Source organism: Mustela erminea, chromosome 15 (assembly GCF_009829155.1).
Source record: "Mustela erminea isolate mMusErm1 chromosome 15, mMusErm1.Pri, whole genome shotgun sequence".
In the NCBI taxonomy this organism is placed as follows: Eukaryota; Metazoa; Chordata; class Mammalia; order Carnivora; family Mustelidae; genus Mustela; species Mustela erminea.
The window spans coordinates 65,316,955-65,339,527 of record NC_045628.1 but is presented as its reverse complement, the minus strand read 5'-3'; the positions used below and the strand labels follow the sequence as shown (position 1 = coordinate 65,339,527).

The 22,573-nt window shown below is 40.5% G+C and overlaps 1 protein-coding gene and 1 non-coding gene across 2 annotated transcripts in view; one reads left to right on the top strand and one right to left on the bottom strand.

Annotated features, from left to right (window-relative positions):
* FOXO1 (forkhead box O1) overlaps positions 1-22,573 on the bottom strand; it is a 99,122-nt gene that overhangs the window by 34,334 nt on the left and 42,215 nt on the right. The window lies entirely within an intron of this gene.
* Positions 776-882, top strand: LOC116574622. The gene has a single exon (XR_004279401.1). It is a non-coding gene; the product is annotated as a U6 spliceosomal RNA (small nuclear RNA).

The following is a 22,573-nucleotide window of genomic DNA, read 5'->3' as shown; positions in this document are numbered from 1 at the left end:
CATAAATGTACCCCAATTAAGGCCATCCTCCAATCCAGGGTTGCCCCAAACCCCACTTTCCTTGCTTAACATTTTTTTTAGTAGGCTCCATGCCCACTGTGGAGCCCACCATGGGGCTTGAACTCACAATCAAGATATGAGCTGAGATCAAGAGACAGACACTTAACCAACTGAGCCACCCAGATGCCCCACTTGCATAATTTTTTCCAAAGCACTTACCACCATAATTTACTTCACATTATACTTATCTAATCATTATCTATCTCTCCTGCTGGGATTGTAAACTCCACATGGGTATGAATTTTGTGAGTGCTGTGTACTGCTCGGTTACCAGCCCCCCGGCTATGTGTTATAGTACACAGTGACGCCATGAATAAGGAGGTATGGTGAGAAAAGTCTCTGCATATTCTTGACAAGGTCACTGATGTAGGAATTCATATATGATACTAAATTTAAAATACTTTTCATCTTGCATGTGTTACTTTTTACCTTTTCAAGAGCTCCAAGAGAAACAGGACTTTTCTACAGAAACACTGAATGTTGCCCTCGTATATCTCAGAAGGAAGACCTGTGATAACGAAGGCTTTTTCCTTCAATGACTTTTGTGAAATTCTACTTTTGATAAGAAGTTCCAATGCATTATTTTATGTTACGTAGAAATCATTACAGATATTTCAAAGTGTGGCTGCATCATCTTTCCAATCACTGTATTGTTTAAATCTCATATGGGCGGAAAAAAAACTTTAAAATTTCAAGTAACAAGAGAGGTTATACTCTACTTGCTTCAGCAGTACATATACTAATAGTGGAACGATACAGAGAAGATTAACACGGCCCCTGTGCAAGGATAACACACAAATTCATGAAGTGTGCCCTATGGGAGAAGGTACAATTTATAGTAAATTAAATGCACAGATCTTAACAGACGATTGAGTTTGACAACTGCATACCCCGTGGCCCACCAGCCCAATCAAGAAAAGGACACTTCTGTCACTCCTGAATGTCTCCTTGTGTTCTTTTCCTGTTGATTCAGCAGCATTCTGCCAACTCCACTCCTCCAACAATGGCACCCTCGATTATGATTTTATTCACCATAGCTTATTTTCACAGTTCCAGAATGGCACATAAATGGTCACATACTTTAAAAAACAAAAAACAAAGCTGCACAAAAACGGTTATAGTTTAAAAAAAAAAAAAAAAACAGGGTTAACACCACTAAAAAACAAAACCCAAAAGGTTGTGCACACCACTGTAATATGGCCGGTGTTACTCAATCTCTCTTCCTCCTCATCCCTTCCCCACAAGCTGCTGGTTATGTATCTCCTGGGGGATGCACATAACTTAAAACCAGAGCAAAGACGATTCAAAATTCTTGGTTGCTATAGGTCAATAAATAAGTTAACCCTTTACAAGTAGATTAAATGAAATAAATGATTAGGCGTGCTGAATACTCACAGACTGACGTCTTCATCCAACAATGCTATATACATCTTACTCTTCCAAGTTGGAGACACCATAATGTGCAATGCCCATCTTATTTAAATCTCATGCTATTCTCACCTCCTCCTCCAAAAGCTCTCAGATGACTCAACACCAAACAAATTAATTTGAGAACCTGTGTACCTAGTCCTCTGGGGGTGAGGGGTGGGAGACAGACCATCAAAACTCAGGATACAGATAAAGTTCTTCCTGTCCACAATTTGCTTAGTGAATCAGGCCTACTCCCTAGCTTTCAGGGAGTTATCTTAAATTTTGAAAAGCAACAGATCAATCCATATTTCACAGATCCAGAACAAAGAACATATGCTTTTTGAACAGCAGTGAAAGCAAGACAGAAGAATGCCTGGATTTCTACATGCCTCAGAATATTTTCTGAATAGCTCCAATCCAACAGCTAGAACTGTAACATCAACTGAGCTCTGCCTGGTTTGTGAGCTCCTGAAGGACTAAAACTCTGCCTTACCCTTGTTCGTCCTTCTGCAGGACTCAACAGAGTCAGGAAACCAAACCTTTCATCACCAGAAAGAATCTACAAGTTACTTTCTCATGTTTTCCAGGCTCAATAACCCCAATTCCCATTTCCCAGTTCCTTTTACTACATTACAGTGATGGTACGCCCCTACTGTCCTGCCATGAAGTATTAAAGGAGTACACAGGGGACATTTCTGGGTCTCACACTATTAAACATAATTAAAAGGTACATAGCTTATGATATTACCAATCTAATAAGCAATAATTTCACAGCCTACACACAATTATGTATATAAAACTGAACACTGCTAAAATATCAACTATGCCTCAAGAATAGAAGGAAGCATTTTGAATAAGACTATTTAAAAACCTAAGATCCAAGGAGGAGGAGTACGGAATCGAGTCACACATATAATACAGTAATTAGAAAACCGTTCACTTCCAGGGTCTTAAGTGCCAGTTTACAATCATTCCAAGACGTTACTGTTTTCTCCTTATGTAATGTTAAAAAAGCTTAGCAAGGTAATTATACATGTTGTAAAGAAAAGCTTTTACCACTGTAGAATGTTTCAGGCACCTGGGTGGCTCAGTCAATTAACTGTCCAACTCTTGATTTCAGCTCAGGTCATGATCTCAGGGTCCTTGGATCTAGCCCTGTGGAACTCCGTGCTGAGCATGGAGCCTACTTAAGATCCTCTCTCTCTCTCTCCCTACTCCTCCCGTATCTTAAAAAATATTTCAAGTTCAAATTTGAACCTGGTAATAAGTAATACAAACTACTGGACATTCCCATCTATGAGCTGTTTCTGTTTACACCACAAGTAAAGAAAAGGGAAATTTTTTGTTATTTGCTTCTCTTTTTTTTTTTCAGATTTATTATATAAAGAATCCTCTGGCTTCCAGTAAAATCTACCACAATATAACAAAAATGCAGGCCTTTGGATCCTTCTGACATCCTTCTTTGCTCCTTAATTAGATGTTTCATTGGCTTTCAAGTGAAACTCAACTACTGGCTCTGAGATCATTTACATTTACTTAGACATTTTAAGCCGCCCTGTCACCATTATAGAGCACTGCCTAATGAGGTCCCCTTAGACAAGGGCTGGCTTGACAACAACCCACAGCTAATACTAAAATGATCCAAGATTTCCTACTTTCTCTGAATTTAAAAAACTTAAGTGAGACTCCTCCCTAAAAATAGGAGGGGGAGAGGCATTATTTCATAAAGGGGTGCTTCTGCTTGAAGCACTTCGGAGAGAACTGTACAATCATCAAGTGGAGACTTAATATGAATTCAAATAAATTCACAAGTTAACTCTGAGTCCTTGAACATGGAATCTCCCTCCTCCTTGACAGTACAAAAAAACCACATATTGATCACTTCTAGGCTATTCTGGAGTTTAAGGAGATGTGTGAGAGCAGGAAGAGCCTAGCAGAAGGCAGGGCAGTAGGGTTGGAGAAGGAAGGTAAGAGAAGAAAGAAGAAGTGTCAGGAGCTCAGGCAGACGTGGCCACAGGTCATGGAAGAGCTGGCTGGAGAGGGCAAAAATGGGCTGGTGAGGCTCTCCGGAGTGTAGGAATCCAACAACTTCATTGTGGGGGTGAGGAAACTGAGGCCCTGGTCACAAAGGCAGTAAGTGACAGGAGTCAGGCCCAGGTCACCTGCTAAGAGGGGAGGATGCAGGGGCGCCTGGGTGGCTCGGTGGGTTAAGCCGCTGCCTTCGGCTCGGGTCATGATCTCAGGATCCTGGGATCGAGTCCCGCGTCGGGCTCTCTGCTCAGCAGGGAGCCTGCTTCCTCCTCTCTCTCTCTCTCTGTCTGCCTCTCCATCTACTTGTGATCTCTGTCAAATAAATAAATAAAATCCTTAAAAAAAAAAAAAAAAAAAAAAAGAGGGGAGGATGCATAGACAATAAACCAAGAGGTGGGAGCCCAGAGAAAAGATGTGCTGCTGGAGAAGCCAGCGGGATACGATGAGTGGTTACCAGCTTCCCTCTTGAGTGGGATGGACAGGAGATATGTCTGTAATTTGGTTGAGATTTGTATACTCTCAAGAGGCCAAGATTAACTCTTCTCCCCGCAAATAAAGAAACACCCTACTAGCTTTACATTACAAACAGAATACAAAGACAGTATAGAAAAACTGAGATTAAGAGGTTTAATAAATAATTCAGACTATGTTAGAAATGGAAAGATGCCCCTTGATGCTAAACAGCCAAACCTGACATTTCTATTCTTTAGGGCTCAAAATACAAAATTTTATCCTTGAAATGAACTTTGTAGAGAAGAAGAAAGCTTCCATTCAGTAAGCTTAACCCTTAACTTGGAGGGGGTTGAGTACCATAAAAACCAGTGCTTCTCATACTTGAACATGCATAGGAATCACCCAGGATCTTGTCAAAAGACAGGCTGATTCAGTATGCCTGGGATCAAGCCTTAGATTCTAACAAGCTCTCTGGTGATGCTGATGCCATCAACCCAATCCATGAACCATACTTCAAGTATCAAGGCATAAAAAACACGAAGTATGAAAGTTACATTTCAAGGTATATTTATTTCACATCTTGGTCTGCTAGCTACAAAACAGTGACATTTTTCTTTCCTTTCTTTTTTTAAAAATGAACATATAGTGTATTATTAGCCCCAGGGGTACAGGTCTGTGCATCACCAGGTTTATACTTCACAGCACTCACCAGAGCACATACCCTTCCTAATGTCCATAATCCCACCACCCTCTCCCTACCCCTCACCCCCAGGCAACCCTCAGTTTGTTTTGTGAGATTAAGAGTCTCTTATGGTTTGTCTCCCTCCTGATCCCATCTTGTTTCATTTATTCTTTTCCTACCCCCCAAAACCCCCTACGTCGCCTCTCAACTTCCTCATATCAGGGAGTTCATATATGATAATTGTCCTTCTCTGACTGACTTATTTCGCTTAGCATAATACCCTCCAGTTCCATCCACCTCGTCACAAATGGCAAGATTTCATTTCTTTTGATGGCTGCATAGTATTCCATTGTGTATATATGCCACATCTTCTTTATCCATTCATCTGTTGATGGACATCTAGGTTCTTTCCATAGTTTGGCTATTGTGGACACTGCTGCTATAAACATTCGGGTGCACGTGTCCCTTCAGATCACTACATTTGTATCTTTAGGGTAAATAACTAGTAGTGCTATTGCTGGGTCATAGGATAGCTCTATTTTCAAGTTTTTGAGGAACTTCCATGCTGTTTTCCAGAGTGGTTGCACCAGCTTGCATTCTCACCACAGTGTAGGCAGGTCCCCCCAAAACACTGACATTTGAGTTCTCCTTTTGGTGACTGACTGGGTCTGTAGAAATGTGAATATAACTTTTCAGAGGGGAGGAAGGAGTTTCAGTCCAATTAAGTATAAAAGCAGTGTGATTATTTAATACAACAGAATTTGCTCTGGGCTCAGCAGGGAATAACACAGTCTATGTATTTTGTCATATGACAAAGAGACAGTCAAGGTTGATAGTTATGGAATCTGATTTAAGTCCTCTTGAGTGGCCAAATGGACCTACTATTCATTTGCATGAAAGCTCATCTTTCCTTACAGAAAAGAAAATAACACCCATCTGCTCTCAAATGGGCACTGTGTTGTTTTCCAGGAGTCCTGAGGCTTTCATTCTGACAGCCCAGCTGCCTGGGCCAAGACAATGGAGCTGGGTTGTTCTAATCCAGGTACAAAATTATTAACGGTACTACCATTTCTGTCCCTGGTCTCGTGGTGCCTTAGTGAAAACATAAGCCTTCTGAAGACTATCCTCAAGTCTTTGTGGGCTAATCCATACTTGAGGAATAAAATTTTAAAACCTAGCCTTAGGAAGCAATGTGGCTTTCTTTAGAGATCTTTACTCAAATGCCTGCCAGTTGCAAGCTGTATGACCTTAGATAAATTATTTAACCCTTCTGTTTCTTCCACTATAAAATGAGGACAACAGATCACGTACTTTGAGCTCCTTAGCAGCTCAGGGGCTGGCTCAGTGAGGTTCAAGGGCAGGATTATCACTGTTAGGGTCAGGGCCACCTTCTCCAACTGAACCAACCAATCCCAAATTCACATGGTGCTAAATACACACACACATCACTGGTGGGCTCTGTTCTCAGTTGGCTTACATTCTAAGCCAACAACACATGGAAGTCACTCTCACTTCTTAAATATCACATAGTTCTTGATTTCTTCATAATCTCCCAAGCACTATGGTATTTAGGAAAGAAAGTCTGCAATACACACAACCGTTCTCTTCACTGTCCCCAATACCATCTCACTAATCCTCCTCTGTCTTCCCTCATGTTAGCCTCATTCTGTCTGAAGACAGCACAGCATCCCAAAATACTCCATATCTCCACCAGCACTGTGTAAGCAGGAATGGGTTGCCTTTTTTTCTCCCAATTTAGTACTGATCACATGGGGAAGACTAATTACACAAAGCAAAACCCTGGAAGACCATTATTTACAAATATGTGTGTGAGATTAAAACTTTAAGTTCCAGTCTTCTATACATTATTATCTCAATCAATCCTAACAATAACCTTGTGTATTTAGGATCACTATTCTTATTATTACAGAAAAATCTCACAGAGTTTAATGTAAGAGACAAGTTCATGGCCACCCAGTCTTTCTGTATCTTCTTGGTCTCTAAGACAGAGATCTCCCCAGTAAGGTGAAAGGGAGGTGAACCACCTTTGTTACTGGAACCATCTACATAATTCAATTACATCGGATTCTGACAGAGACCACTGGAGCCCACTTTTATCAGTGTGAGCTGCATCCCTCTAAGTTATCAGGGCCTGTAAACCACAGCCCACCACGTGGAGGCCCTTAATCATAGTTTAAACAAGGTCTCCTGGGCGCCTTGGTGGCTCAGTCAGTTAAACATCTGCCTTCCACTCAAGTCATGATCCTGGAGTCCTGGGATCAAGCCCCCCTCCTCATGCTCATCCAGCTCCCTGCTGGGTGGGGAGCCTGCTTCTCCCTCTACTCTCCCCCTGCTGGGCTCTCTGTCTGTGTCAAGTAAGTAAATAAAATCTTCTTAAAAAAAAAAAAACACACATTTTTAAAAAAGATTTTATTTATTCATTTGACAGAGGTCACAAGTAGGCAGAGACGTAGGCAGAAAGAGAGGGGAAGCAGGCTCCCCGCTGAGCTGAGAGCCCAATGTGGGGCTCGATCCCAGGACCCTGAGATCATGACCTGACTTGAAGGCAGAGGCTTAAACCTAGGGAGCCACCCAGGCGCCCCCTTTAAAAAAATTTTGAACAAAGTCTCCTGTGTCAGACTATAAATGGCAACGCTGTATCAAGGTTGAAGCCAAAACCCTGGTAATGGGTCCTGCCCTATAAAGAACCTTCCCTTGAGCATGCATCAGTCCCTTCTGCCAATTCAGGGATGAAAAGAAACAGCCAGCCTTGGGGCACCCACATGCACCCTGAGAATCCAGGAGGACCCTGTTCACCAGTGTGAAATCTCCCTTCTCTCCCTCTCCTCTCAAGCCCTCTGCCCACACACCCTTCTTGTGCTGAGAAGGCCTCTCAAAAGTATTAGAGATGTGCTAGAAAATCTTCGTTAAGTAATTTAATAATGTGTGCGTCTGGTACCTCAGTCCCAAACAGAAAGGAATGTGCCCAAGAGCCAGCAGGCAGAGCCACGTTCTTCCTGTTACCCTGTAACAGCAGGCAGGCTAGCAGCGGCCTGGCAGGCGCTGCTCTGGGGACAAGTCCTCTCACAGCACTGCTTTCCCAACATCAAAGGGTTGGAGCTCATCGTCAATTTGTAACTTGGATTTTTCTCAAATCATAGCCTGACAGATGTTGAAGTCTGATAGGGTATAGAATCATCCTCTACTGAGTCAAGAATACGATAAGCAAGAGGGAACAACAGAATAAAAGAGGTCCCAATTCAGAGAAGGGGAATGGAAATTTACCCCGCCATAAGAGAGAAAACACAAAGTAGTGAAATTGGCTCTTTAAATGGCATACCGCAGAGTGGTGGTGATTTTGTCAAGTTTTGTTCATGGAATATGGTGACAAATAGGGAAGGACTGTGTCTTGCCAGTGGTATTTAGTTCAGTTTGTCTGGTTTTTTAATTTTATTTTTAAGGAGAGGCAGTCACAAATGATTCCAAGTTATTTTTAAATTTCTTTCCCTAAAAGTTCTGATTGAACTCATGACCCTTTCAACTAATACAACATTATTTTCAAGAGGGAACAAAAACAAATTGATGAAATAAACCAGTTTGGGCCACCAGTATGAAAAAAATTCACTTGACATTAAAACTTTAAAAGAGTTAGTACTTTCTTGAATGGGTTCTTTCAGGAATATTTACACAAATATGGCTCACCCGGTCACTATCCACCCAAACTGGTGGGGCGGTTTTCATGAGCTAAGTTCTAAGTTGTTCTTGCTTTGCCCTCCGTAATGTCACTCATTCCCTGCTACTCAAAGTGTGGTCCAGAGACCCGCAGCAGCACCTGAAAGCTGGTTGCAAATGCACGACCTTAGGCTTCACCTCAGACCTAATGAGTCAGAACCTACATTTGTACACCATCCCCAGGCAATTCATACACACACTGAAGTTTGCTAACCACCATCTTGCAAGACATTTATTATTTAAAAATCATTTAAGCCCATTTTAACAGCTCTTCTAAGAAAGTCTTCCCTACATTGAACTATATAATATGCCTTCCCCTAAGTCCCATTTATGCTTCCCTAGTAATGAGAATACTCAGGGAAATAAAAGTTAAGTTTGCATAAAATACTTTTAAAACAAAACCAAAATTTTTCTTTTGATGTGCACAATGTTTTGGGGGATAAGAAACATTAAAACTATTGCAAGCATTCCATAACACACCACACTTGCCACTATTTCTATTGACCATCAGAAGTGTATGCTAAAAAATACAAGCAGGTATCCACATTAAATCAACAATATCAACTAAGCAATAAACATGGCAATAAAAGATTCAAGTGAAGAAAAGAATACCCAAAAAAGGTCTTCAAGGTCAAATTATTTGCAAATTAGTCTTGTTGGGGAATAGCTGTTCCACACATCAGAAGGAGAAAAACAACCATGGAACTGCAGCATGGGTAATTTTTCCCATGTGCCAGTCTCTATGCCTGGCATTTTAAACCCATTAACTAATTTAAGCCCATCACAGCCCACAGAAGGTGGGCACTGTTCTAGTCTGTTTCACTGAGGTTAATTTACATTAAGCTAAGAGCGGATACCTGCTGGGTACAGCTATACGAATTTTTACATGTTTATCCCCATGCAACACCCCCCCGCACCCCCCCGCAAGCAATTCCAGAACCCTAGCAGGAGGCTCTCTTACTCAGCAGCCCCTTCCCCAGTGTTCTGCCTTCTACCACACAAACCAGTTTTCTTTACTGAAATTCAAACACACGGAATCTTGCAGAATACACCTTTCTGAGCCTGACTTCTTCCAGTGAACAGTTCCAGACAGATCAGCGTGGACAAGGAAAAGGGCATGTCCAGCTGGGAGTGGAGAATGAGTAACTGTAAAACTGTAGGGGACAGGTGAGTGTCTTACAGCATGCAAGGTGGGCTAGTAGAAGAGTCTGTAGGAAAGGAAGCTGGAAAGCTGGGCCTTTCAAATGTGAGTAGCCTGGAACGCCAGCAGTGTCTGAGGTGTTTGAGATAAATGATATGATTAAAGTGACATGTAAAGAAATCTGTTCTGGTAGCCAGTCCAGGGTAGAGTGAAGAAGGAAACTGGAGGCAGCAAGCCCAGTTAAAGTCTGGGGTGTAGAGGTCCAGATAGGAGATGGTGAGCACCTCTGGGAAGGAGAGACACAAAACCCCAAGAGAGTTCCATCCTGACACTTGACAGAGAGGCTGCAGTTGACGGGAGGAGTTGTTTTCCAGAGCTCCAGGATGAGACTCTTTAAAGAATGGTGGTAAGTGCGACTGAAAATATAATGTAGGCAGTAGGGGAAACTGGTTTCAGGGAGGAAGGTGAGTTCAACACCATGTGGTCACCAGCTGGCTGAAAAGTCAGACTAAACCTCGGGACAAAGATGGAAAGACGCAGATACAGGAGAATACAGGAGGTGAACAAGACAGCAAGAACTAAATGGATCTCCAGAAACCATGTGTTTGTTCTCACCTGGCTAACCCCAGTGAGGAGAGAAACCACAGGACTGAACCCTGGGGAACCCTTACTCAGAATAAGGAAAAGGAGTCTTGCAAAAAAGGGCAGAGGACAGGGTAGGAACTAGATAAAAATGGAAAGATGGGAGCATAAATTTAGCAACAATTCCTGCAATGGGCATTCAATTTAAAGACATTTTTTCTCAAGTACAACCACTGTAAATGCTGAAGCAGGCTCTCCAAGCAAACCCTAGGTACTTCAGAAGCTTCATTAACTCTTTCTAGCATCTTCAAGATATTACTTTGCAAATTACTGTCTGGGTATGCTAAACTTAGTAAATTACTGTTTGGGTAAACTAAACAGCAGCCTAGTACTCCGAAAGAGTTAATGGAGCTTCCAAACTGTCTAATTTACTCCTAAGGTACTGTTCATATTTAACACTGTAGCTCAATCTGCATATCACCAATGATGATTAAAAGGCAATCCATGAAACCAAGCATTCAAATTTCTGACCAAATCAAACAGACCTAATATTTTATTTAGACTTCCTAATCATAACAAAGTCTAGATAATTTTTTAATGATTTTATTTATTTATTTGAGAAAGTGTGACAGAGAGAGAGCGCACAAGCTGGGGGAGGGGCAGAGAGAGAGGGAGAAGCAGACAAGCAGACTCCCCGCTGAGCAGGAAGCCCTATTCGGGGCTTGATCCCAGGATCACAGGACCCCAAGACCTGGAGATCATGACCTGAGCTGAAGGCAGCCCCTTAACCAAATGAGCTATCTAGGTGCCCCACAAATTCTAGATGATTAACAACCAATCAAACAGTGGCCCTTCTTCAAGAAATCCGCTACAAATAAAAGCTAAAAAAGAAAATCCAAGATCAATGCCTGCACAGAAACAATGCCTGAAAACATGAGCCTGAGCCATATCCAGTCTGTGTGTAAAATTATCCCACAGGCACTAATTATAACGCAACCCCCCCTCTCTGTTTGCCTGCTCTGCACTCATCTCCCCCTTCACCAGACTCTAACTTCTACCAAATGACAAATAATAAATTGGTTTGCTTAAAGTCCAGCCTTTAGGAGATATTAAATAAGAATCCCTACAATGAGGCATGCTTCTTTTCTGTTTATTTAGCTGTTGACTTGAAACTAAGTTTTACTTGCTCAAGCCACTTCCAGTCACGCTGCCAATGATATTTTACATTATTCCCTCAGTGAACTTACTCTATTAATCAAAAGCAAGTTGGCAAGTTTTATACATGGCATTAAGCAGTGATTTTTAAAAGACAGTGCACAGAAAGCAGAAGCATTAGCTAAAACATTCAGGTGTTTCATTAAAGAAATAAAGCACACTCTTATTTTTCAAATTTTCTTTAAATCATTTTTATAATTATAAACACAAATTTAAAGCCAAATTTGTTCTCATCAAGTCTCCAAGCAAATCTGAACAAATTAATCTTCTGAACTGCCCAATATGCTAAACACGGACACTTCACTATAACCCCATTTCAGAATACTTATAAAAATTCTCAGTGGTTAAATGGCTCTTTTTGGTCAGACTGGCACTTTTTGGTGTATGTTTTATAAGATGTTACTTGTGCTATGTTATTCTTTTGAAAATGATAAAGCAGTAACTAACTATATCTTTGTACAAGCACAGTTTTTAATCATTAACATCTTGACTTGAGGGGTCCCTGGGAGACTCAGATGGTTAAATGTCTGCCTTCAGCTCAGGTCATGACCCCAGGTCCTGGGATAAAGCCCTGCATGCCCCTCCTGGGCTCCTTGCTCAGTGGGGAGTCCACTTCTCCCTCTCCCTCCCCCCCCCATGTGGGCACACTCTCAAGTGAATAAAAAAATTTTTTTTTAATCTTGACTAGATAAATACCTTGAAATGGACATATCATCAAAGATCCTCAGTCCAGACCTGTTAGGTAATCCAAAAACAAACAAACTGTAAGGTTTATGGTTAAAAAAAATAAGGTGGGTGCCTGGCTGGCTCAGCCCACACAGCATGCAACTCCTGATCTCAGGGTTATGAATTCAAGTTCCACATAAGATGCAGATATCACTTAAAAATAAAATCATTAAAAAAAAAAAAAAGGTAACTGGTACTCTATGGAAGTCCATTTTTAAAAAAAATTTTATTTATTTGTCAGAGAGAGAGAGAAAGCATGCACAAGTAGGGGAAGCAGCAGGCAGAAGGGGAAGCAGGTTCCCTACGGAGCAAGGAGCCCAATGCAGGGCTCAATCCCAGCACCCTGGGCTCCTGACCTGAGCTGAAGTCAGACACTTAACCAACTGAGCCACCCAGACATCCCTGGAAGAACATATGCTGTTAAAGAAATTATTATATATATAAATTTTCAAGTGAACAGGCACTGGTTAAAATCACACACAGAAAAAACTCATGTAAACTTTCACAAAAGACAAGCATTCTGGTTTTCTTTTTATTTTCAGTTCCATCATCATTAGGAACAAATTAAGTTTTAAAAAAATTTTTTTAAACCAGCTTCAGATTTAATAATGAACTTACATCTAGGATTAGTGAAGGAACTGGGAAGTAAACAACCAAGGGACAGTGGATCTATTTTCAGGTATTTAAACTAGTCATCTGCAAAAAAAATTAGGCCTGCTGTGCAATTGAAAAATTCTCAAAAGAAATAGGTTCATAAGATTAAAAAAAAGCTCTCAAAGGAAATATGAAAAACCCTCCTCCTTTTTCTACCCAGTCTCTTATGAGGACAAGGAAAAAAGTTTAAGTTCAAAGCATAAAACTCATTAATACAGATCTCTTGGGGTTCAATGAGAAGAATATGGGAAGATGCATAATAAATGTACATGTTTAATGTAAGAGAGAATGAAATTCACAGAAGCAATATAAAAGATTATTTCAAATACCAACAGAGAGGTATTTACCTTCAATTGATACTACAGTTTTTTTTTTAAAGCCCATGTTTTTCTAGACAAAATCATTTAGAGGGGCATCTGGCTGCCTCAGTTAATAAGAGTAAAAGACTCTTGATCTTGGGTTTATAAATTCAAGCCCCACGTTGGTCCTACAGTTACTTTAAAAAAATATAAAAATAGGGCACCTGAGTGGCTCAGTCAGTTAAGCAACTGCCTTCCGCTTAGGTCATGATCCTAGGGTCCGGGGATTGAGTCCTGACAGATTCCCAGCATACTAGGAAATCTTCTCCCTCTCCCCTTCCCCCTGCTCGTGTGCTCATGCGCTCGCTCTCTGTCTCTCAAATTAAATCTTTCCAAAAAATAAAAATAAATAAATTTTTTAAATCACCAAAAATTTAAAGAAAAAAACCCTGTTACTTTAATTTCATCCCAACACAATGCATCCCATCTAGCAGGCATAATTTACCATCTCTGGCCAGTAACTGCCAATCATTTTAAGTCTTTTCCAGGATTTGTACCAGAGATTAACAACATACTCTTTTGAGCTGACACATGTAAGATAGTCCCAAATGCAATAAAAAACAGCATACTACCAACTACCAAACCATACTACCAAGCTTGTCGACTTGATGAGCACAATTTTCTGCATGTTACTCATACTACCATAAAATCGGCGCAGAGTTCAAGGTCCCAATCTAGAGGCAATTTTGTGTGGGATGAGTAAGGGATGAATGTGAACACAATACATTCAACTCACCCACTCACTGTCTTAGTCACTCAACAGCTACACCACTGTTAGGGCCATCTCCTTGGTCATTTAACTGAAGGCCCTGCTAATAATCTTTCAAGTCTCTTTCAATTTACTATGCCTATGCCTTTTATTTGTATGTTACTTCTCTCAGCACATCTTAAAAGATAAATCTACCATTTCAATACACGGTGATAAGGTGAAACAAGACATATCACAAAGTAGGTGATGTGGCTTTTTAGTAGTTTCTGTTTTTTGCTTTTTTAAGATTTATTTATTGGGGGGGGGGGCAAGAATACACAAGCAGGAGGATAGGCAGAGAGAGAACCTCAAGTAGACTCCCTGCAGAGTACAGAGCCAAACATGGGGCTTGATTTCATGACCCTGAGATCATGACCTGAGCTGAAACCACAAGTCAGACACTCAACCCAGTGATCCACTCAAGCATCCCAGTAGTTGATATTCTTAGTAACACTGACCCTTAGGTCAAAACAGGTCTGTTATCCAATCAAATCCAAACTAGATCAAAACCCTTCTTGGTCAATTAATCTCCCCCACAAAAAAAAGTACAGAATTTTTTTTAAAGGAATATAGGATTTAAACATTTAACTTAAAAATATACATGTAAAAGTGCTTGAGATAAAGTAAAAAAACAAAATAACAGCAACAAAAAGTTTCTTTGAGGCAAGTTCCTCTGGTTGGATTTCTAGTCTTTATCAATCTACAATGCACTGTCACCAAATACTTGCATTTTTTATTTCTCTAAAGTAGAGAAGGAATCTGCCCCTAGCATAGCAATCCAACTACAGAATTCTTCATGCTTTCCCCCCAATCTTTTATAGGGTCGGATCACACCTAACTTAATAGCAACTTAAGTCTTCCCAAAATGTTCAATGTAGTTTTCCTAAAAACCATTATTTCATTCGTATTTAATGGGTTCATTCAATAATTTTTATTAATTGGGAAAACAAGTAAAGCTGCACAAACATGTCTGAAAAAGCACAACGAAGTTTCAAAAGAAAATCAACTAAGGCAGAGGGTAGCTCAAGCAGTAAGGGGTTTTATGGGGAGGGAATGGAGAGCATGGATTATTACCAAGGTAATTATTACCATAATTACCTTGACCAGTGAAAGCCAACTAGAGGAGCTTCTAACAGTAGATGCTGGTGTGGCCACCAAGACATACCCTAAACACTTTTGTGCCAAACGGGGATAAAAAGGTGTTTTGTTTTGTTTTTTTAATGTCTGATTTAGGTTTAAACTGATAGAATTAGCCTGAATTGTTTCGAGCTCCATTATGGGGGGGGGGGGGGACAAAAAAACAAAAAACTTGCCACCCAAGAAGCACTTTATATGAACACTTTTTAAGTGTGTAAGAGTTGCATGTTACTTGTTCCTGCAAGTCCACCTTCTGGAAAATCTGAACAGTGGTACTGTGTGTGTGTGTGTGTGTGTGTGCACGCACATGTGTGCGCGTGTGTTCATGTGCACCTATGACGACATGTAACTCCCAATATTTCATAATTACCTTGACCAGATAATTTTTTTTCTAATTCTCCTAAACTTCGGAATACATAGTTATTTTCCGTATGTGGTTCTCTTCATATGTTCACCCTCCTGGGTGTTCTACATATCTCTACTAGAACTGAGTAGGATGCTTTCAGCCCAGTATCAGAGCAGTACTAGGCAACGACACCAAGCCACCAGCATCAATGAAAGGGGAGACATACAACCCATATGCAGAGGACTGAAAGGTGAGGCTAATCATCACAGCCCTTTCCTGCAGGAAGGTTTCTCTGAAAATGTCCTAACAGGCAATATGGCTCTAAACCAGACAGCTCTGTATTTGTTCACATATTTGTAAATATTACTGCCATCCCTAAATACAGTTCTATGTGGAAGAATAAACCACAAGCCACTGGGTTAAAATATTTTTCCCCCCAGACAGACACTGAAAGTGTATGTATTTAACATTATAGAGAGTTAACCAGCTCTATGTTTAATTCCTCCTAAAATCCAACTGGTTCCTCTTTGACAGAAATTCTTTCCTTCTAAACTGCTTCAGGAATGCAAATTTTGCTATGAATAATCACATTTGTTAAATGCCATAGAAACCTGAACTCTTTGTTTCCAGAATTTAAAAACTGGTACATATTTTGTGATTCACTAAAAATCCAACAAATAATACTGGGTAGTGCTGTTCCTCATTGTTTACTCAAAAAATATGATTTAACATTTTCTAAAACTCAAGTTTCTAACAGCAAAAGAAAGGGCATTCCTAGGAAAACTAATTATGCTTAGTTATGTTAAAGTCCTTTAAAAAAAAAAAAGATGTTATTTATTTATTTATTTATTTATTTATTTATTTGAAAGAGAGAAAAGGAGAACATGAGTGGGAGGGGAGGGTCAGAGGGCGAGGGAGAAGCAGACTCCCCACTGAGTAGGGAACCCAAAGCAGGGCTCAATCCCAGCACCCTGACATCAAGACTGAGTCAAAACCAGATGCTTAACCGACTGAGCCACCCATGAGTCCTATGTTAAAGTCCTTTTAAGTGTGCTTTCAGATTAACAAAACTGCAATTTATTCAAAATGCATGCAAGCACACACACACACTTTTGATTAACTGTAATCCAGTCCTTTTTCTCAGCCTGCAAAACCACATGCTGTAGAAAAAGTCAGTATTAAAAGAAATAACTAAAACAGAAAAATACTCTTAAAATCCACCACTTAATCATATCATTTTATTCCCTTATTAAGGAGTAAGTGAGTAACTTCCAGGATATTCTGAGGTAAATTTCAATCTGTCTGTAGATGCTGCATTACAATTCTACGAAGTCCAGCGTGTCACAGCTGGTGCTTAAAACTAATAGTAATTGAGCACCTGCCTTCGGCTCAGGTCATGATCTCAGGGTCCTGGGCTGGAGCCCTGTGTCCGGCTCCCTGCTTAGCAGGGAGCCTGCTTCTCTCTCTGTCCCTCCCCACTGCTTGTGCCCCCCCCCTTAAATAAAGAAAAAATCTAGGAGCGCCTGGGTGGCCCAGTGGGTTAAGCCTCTACCTTTGACTCAGGTCATGATCTCAGGGTCCTGGGATCAAGCTCTGCATCAGGCTCTCTGCTCAGCTGGGAGCCTGCTTCCACCTCTTTCTGCCTGCCTCTCTGCCTGCTTGTAAGCTCGCTCTCTCTCTCTCTCTCTCTCTCTCTCCGTCAAATAAAAAATTAAATCTTTAAAATAAGAAGAAAAAAGAAAAAATCTAAAACTTTAACAGTATTATTGTCAACGATACACATACTCCCCAAAACGCCCTACTCTCAAATAGATATGATGGGGACATGGCCCTCACTTTTCCAGCTTCATCTCTAGTATACCCAATTCCAACTGCAGCGCACTTCTCAATTACTTTATCACTCTCATCCTCTACCACAAGCATCCCTTTGGTCACGCCCGCTCCTACTACCCAGTATTTCCTCCTTTCTGGCCCAAATACTGCCTCAGCCTGTTGAAATTCTACCCTTACTTCAGCACCCATTTAAGAGGGGGAGGGCAGTACTTTTCCTGGTGCTTCCACCAACATGACCTTTCCAGTCCCTGGAGCCCCATGGCATTCCCTTTTACATTTCTCTCTAGTCACATGCCCACCATACCTGCAGGCCAGTAGCTACAGGAGCCCTGACCAGTGGTTAGCCTCTCATGGAAGAGGCTGTGTCATCAGTAACATCACAGAGGGAAGGGACACCACTGGTGATCAGTGAAGACACAGGGCTAGCAATGCAACCAACTAATGTGGAAGGATACCACAAATGATACCAATAATACTGCCAACACTAACCACTAAAAGATGCCTCTTATATCAGCTGACAAGTAAGCTAGTTGAGCATGAACCTAATAATCTAGAAGAGATACATGATAAATAATAAAAATATCAATAATAAAAAATAAAAATATCAACAAATCTGCAACAGAAAAAAGATACCCTGACACAATAATACAGTGGAATTGACTGAAAGGCATGTCTACTTAACCAAAATACTACAAAAAACAAGTTTTCCAAATGTCTGATAGCAAGATAAAGCAAAGTAAAAACTGAAGATCAAAAAAAAAAAATCCATTACTCTAGTACCAAGGTGGTTTCAAACATACCAAGTTGACAATTTACCAAAGTGAGGTTTTAACATCCTTCAATACTGAGACTATACCACACCCATCCTGTCACCTGAAGCTAACTTAAAACAGACTATTTCAAGAACTAGTAATATTTCAGAATAGTACACTAGCTACTGTCAGCTTATGAAAAAGGGGTCTTAAATGATTGCACATTGTGTGTTCGTTTTTTAGAAGGGCAGGGCTATGGAAGTGGCTGTTCATCCCGAACTACCTGTGTCAGGTATCTACCCGGTCCCTCCACTCTCCTCAGACATACTATCATCTGAGGGTCCTGTGTCACCACCATCCAACTTCGCTGCTATTCCCCACTTTCTAAAATCTGATCACATCCTGACCCTGCTTAAAACCCCTTCGTGCCTTTCTTTTCCCAGATTAGAAAGGTGAAGATCAAGGTACAGGTACCACCAGGTAAAGATCAAGTTCATGCAAGGTTCTCAGATCTGACCCTGCCTGCCTCTCTGCAGCCTTGTCTCACCCTCCTGACTTTGTATGGGCCACCAAAACATACTGTGAGATTTCGTGCTTCCCAGAAGCTCTCCATAAACCCCTCAAGTTTCTTCTGAGTGAGGTCTCTTTGCTCCTCCTGACCAGAGGTCACTGCTGCCTCTGGCCATGTCTCTCCCTGTGCCTTGTCCAGGCCTCTGCTACAGAAAGAGGCACATGGTACAGAAAGTCTCAACACCTGGGAAACTGCAGGACAGGGACTGCTTCCTTCTTCTGCATCCTCAGTACTTAACAAAATACTGCAGACACAGCAAGAAACCAAAGAGTGTATGTGTCCACATCAGTGTTGCAATCTTGGACTACTGTAACACCACAAATCCCCAGAGATAAACAACTAAACAGGAACACCAGAAAACCCTGATTCTTCTTGGAAACACTTTTAAGATATAATTCCATTAATTTCCTATTTGGGGCTTCTTACAACCTTCATTTGTTCCAATGTGCTCTACTACATGTCGGGCACTGTACTAGGCACTATGAATGAATGATAAAGTAAACAGCACTGTCTCCACTCTCAGGGAGTTTAGATCCTACTGGGGCCTTCTACAGCCCCAAATACAGCATACAGCAGTCACTATTCCACACTACTTAGTACAATACACACAAATGATCAATCCCCACACGTTTAATGCTTTTATTCTTGTCCGCTACTGAAATTCCTTTGGCTATAAAATCGTAACTGTTGCTCTTGAGCATTTCCTAAAGCTTTACACCCTTCCCATACCTGGCAAGGACAGGAGGTGACAATAAATGAAACCTGCACGTACAGATAAAAGAATGGAATTTAAATGCTCCTGGTAGAAGAACTACAGAGACAGAATAGCCCAACATCTTCATTTTACAAACAAACGGCCCAAGGCAGAGACAAATTTCAAGAACTGCCTAGGGTCCTCCAACAGGTAAATGGCTAAACCAGATTTAGAATCCAAATCTCTAAATCTCAGCTCACCCCTTACCTGATAGTAACATGTCCTCTGTGATGTGTTAAATTCAGTCCACAGTCACATGAAAACCTAACTGGTATTTCTTGGAGCATGGGAAATGGTAAAAGCCAAAGACAACAAGGTAGCACCATATAATCTCATAACCAAATGCTTCCTCAGCTGCTAACATTTTTAGCATTTGTGGTAAATAGAATTGTTGATCCCAATTGTTCCCATGTGGCTATTTCTATGGCCTCTTGCTGGCTGAAGTACATTTCCCCACTCCTTGATTTCAGACTTGGCCATGACTTATTTTGGCCAGTGGGGATGGTAGTGAACCTGGCACTAACAGGCTTGAAATGATTTGCACAGTAAGGTTCCCTCCCTCTCCTGAGCATCTATCATCATCATGAGAGGAACTTATCCCAGAGTTACTGACCTTCCAGTGTGGCCCTCAAAGTGAGAAACAGAACAGCCCCAGGCAACTGCATACACATGAACAAGAAATAAATGCTTGGCAGGTGCATGCCACAGAGATTTTGAGGTGGTTTGTTATGCAGAAAAAGATGCCTGATACACTGTCTTAACCATCAAGTAAAAAATGCATACTTAGGGTAACCTGTCAGGGCTATATCTCCTTAGAATATCAGCTTGCTGTTTAAGTAGCAATTACTTTACTCTTTTTTATTTCCATTTTACTAATTCCTCAGGGCCATCTTCTATTTGAATTACCTGCAGAAAGAACAAGTCTCCAAATTACAGTGTCATCTCCAGATGTTTTACGGATTCTTAAGGTAGGCATTGTGAGAGTGGGGGAAAACATATTCTGTCAGTATCATCTCATAAAATGTCTTCTTTCCCCTTCAAAGCAGTAAGATTTGTCACCCTCACAGCTAATTTATTAAAAATAATTCTCAGCTCATATGATAGGAAGGGAGTACATGCATCTTTCAGCACAGGTACTTAAAGACTTTTAAAAGGCTGCTTTAAAACCCTCAACTACGATTAATGTTAAAATGCACTGAATTAATTCTGGTATTTTTAAAGGGCCTCAAATCAGGGTAATATTAAAACGATAAGGCCCATGTAAATGTCCTTCAATGTAGCCATCTCTTATTCCAGCACATAGTTCAATGTTGTTAAAACTACTACAGCTTAATTAATTATAGTTATCATCTGTAATTTTTTAAGCTGAGTAGACTTGAAATAAGACTACATCTCGACCCACAGAACACTCTATGTCATCTGGAGGGTAAAATACCAAACGAGAAACCTACTGCTGATTTCTCCTTCTGGTTGCCATGACAAGGTTAATGTGTCACCTCTCTTTGTTCTTCTGTATACAAAATGAGGACATACTTCCCTTCGAAAGGACGTAACTTCCAAGTTCATCCAACAGTATACACTGTATTATATGCCTGGACTATGTACAGAATTACACATGAGTCCAGGCACCTGTGAGTCCATTCATGTAATAGCACAAAAAAATACAGGTTTGGGTGTGCCTGGGTGGCTCAGTGGGTTAATAAGCCTTTGCCTTTGGCTCAGGTCGTGATCTCAGGGTCCTGGGACCAAGCTCCGCGTTGGGGAGCCCGCTCCCCCTCACCTGCCTGCCTCTCTGCCTACTTGTGACCTCTGTCTGTCAAATAAATAAATAAAATCTTAAAAAAAAAAAAAAAGAATACAAGTTTGAAGGCATCTTTTTTTTTTTCTTTTTTTTAATGTCAAACGAATTGGTGCTCTTCTTTAAAAAAATGAAGTCCATTGTGGTCTACAGATGGTTCATTAAAATTTGGCCAGGAAAACCAAGTTAAACACTGCTCCCCATTTCTGAATCAAGACCAGGAAAATGGCACAGTCTTCATGAAAGACTACTTACTTACATATATTCAAAATGATAAAAATATTCTTCAGGGGGTGAGGGAAATCCCTCGAAGCCAAATTTCCTAACACAGAGCAAAACAGGGATGTAGTAACTGGGGGGCAACAAACAACATACACTTTCTTTCAAGCTAACCTCTCACTGAGATTTAGCATTACTTGCAATACAACATAGTATTAGCAGTTCCTGCGACTTTGGCACCAATGGAAGTTTGGTATCTCCACATTAGAATTGCTATCAAAAATTCAAAATATTTATTTGTAATGAGTTACCTCAGAATTACGATGACTCACCAAAAGATCCTGTTATTTTAATATACTGATAAAGAAGCACATCTACTGCCCTACAATAAATGTACCCACTATAACTGGCTTTCTTCACAATCACTTGTGCTGTACCCTGGGCTCCAACTCTGACTCTCCAGTCCTTATTAACTGAGAATATCCTGAATGCGGAGAGAGATGAGCACACTGGAGGAAGGGAGAGGAGAGAACAGTGTGTGTGTGTGTGTGTGTGTGTGTGTGTGTGTGTGTGTAAAACAGTGAAATTAAAAAAGGGTAATTATGATGAGGCATCTGTCTGTTTGGCACCATCTAAAATCAGCAAGCAATAATTGTACAACAAGGGGGTGTTTAGTGTGTGAGGTTTAGGACATTGTGCCAGAAAACCTAAAGCATCCAAGTTGTAAAACATTGTAATAAGCAGGTAATCCTAGACCCAGCGTCCAAGTTTCTGCCCTAACCTGTTCCTTATGATTATGATTTTAAAACATCCCAGTGTCAGCAGGTTCACTGTGAGTCAGACCTGAAATAATAAATGGCTTATTTTCCATCCTGATGGAGGAAATACATCATGGCTCATTGTGGCTCACTTCACTGAGGCTGTTTTTACAGGAAAATATAAAAATAACTAAGTCATTCCGCCTTACCATTTTTATTTTAGTTTTATTAACAAAGCTCTATACTACAATCCACTTTAAAAAGAAAAAGCATGTTTTCCACATAAGCTATAAAAACAATACCTTGCAAACATCTAGAAGGAAAAATAATATAAACACCCAGAAAGAAAATTAAATTTTTGACCAACAAACACCCTGGTGGGCCAAGATAACCAATAAAATGCATTTGTTTTTATCAAGATAAAGTGCTGCTTATTTAAACTGTCAACCACATGATAATACTGTTAAAAGATGACCAAAAAATTTTGCCACCACTTGTTAAGGTTGCCAGGTTTGATAAAACTACATTTATGTATACACAAATATATACATACATTCCAGAACCCAAAGTCATGGCTACCAAAACCTCCCAACTAAAGTCAGGGGGAAAAGG